This window comes from Nannospalax galili, unplaced genomic scaffold (genome assembly GCF_000622305.1).
Source record: "Nannospalax galili isolate Female #2095 unplaced genomic scaffold, S.galili_v1.0 scaffold1114, whole genome shotgun sequence".
In the NCBI taxonomy this organism is placed as follows: Eukaryota; Metazoa; Chordata; class Mammalia; order Rodentia; family Spalacidae; genus Nannospalax; species Nannospalax galili.
The window spans coordinates 129,397-130,234 of NW_008333882.1; the positions used below are offsets into that span (position 1 = coordinate 129,397).

The 838-nt window shown below is 40.9% G+C and overlaps 1 pseudogene; it reads left to right on the top strand.

The window, feature by feature from the left end:
- The first annotated feature begins 20 nt into the window (after positions 1–20).
- On the top strand, positions 21–581 carry LOC103730456 (annotated as a pseudogene).
- Positions 582–838: the final 257 nt, after the last annotated feature.

The window sequence follows — 838 nt, forward strand, 5'->3', positions numbered from 1 at the left end:
ATTCCCACCTCCACACCGCCATGTATTTCTTCCTCTCAGGCTTGTCCTGGTCTGATATGGGTTTCATCTCCACTACAGTCCCAAATTTGATTGTGAGCATCCAAATCCACAGCAGAGCCACCTCCTACATGGGCTGTCTCACTCATATGTCTCTTTATATCACTTTTGGATGTATGGATGTCATGCTTCTGACTGTGATGGCTTATGATAGATTTGTGGCCATCTTCCATCCCTTGAATTATCATGTCATCATGAACCCTCGTCTTTGGCGCACTGTACTTGTGGTGTCTTTTTCTTTAGCTTTGAGGATTGCAGATGACCAACTTCAAGGATGCTGAAATTGCTAACTTCTTCTGTGACCCTTCTCAGGTCCTTAATCTTTCTTGTTATGACACCTTCACAAAGAGCATAGTTCAATATTTAGTTAGTATTTTATATGGTATGTTTCCCATATCAGGGATCCTTTCTTCTTACTATAAAATTCTGTCCTTCATTCTGAGTTGCCATCCTCAAATGGGAGGTCTAAAGCCTTCTCCACCTGTGGGTCTCACCTCTCAGTGGTTTTCTTATTTTGGGGATAAGGGATTGGCGTATATATTGGATTGGCTCTTTCAGATTCTTCCAGAAACAATGCTGTGTCCTCATTGATATACTCTGTGGTCACCCTTATGCTGAATCCCTTCATCTGCAGCCTGAGGAACAGGGATATTAAAAGTGCCTTGAGAATGTTCTACAATAACATAATTTAATCTCGGAGTGTATGTCATCCATTTCTAATATAACAGCAAGAGCCAGGAAAATAAATAAGAAGCACATAGATAAAAGGAAAGAAAGAGCC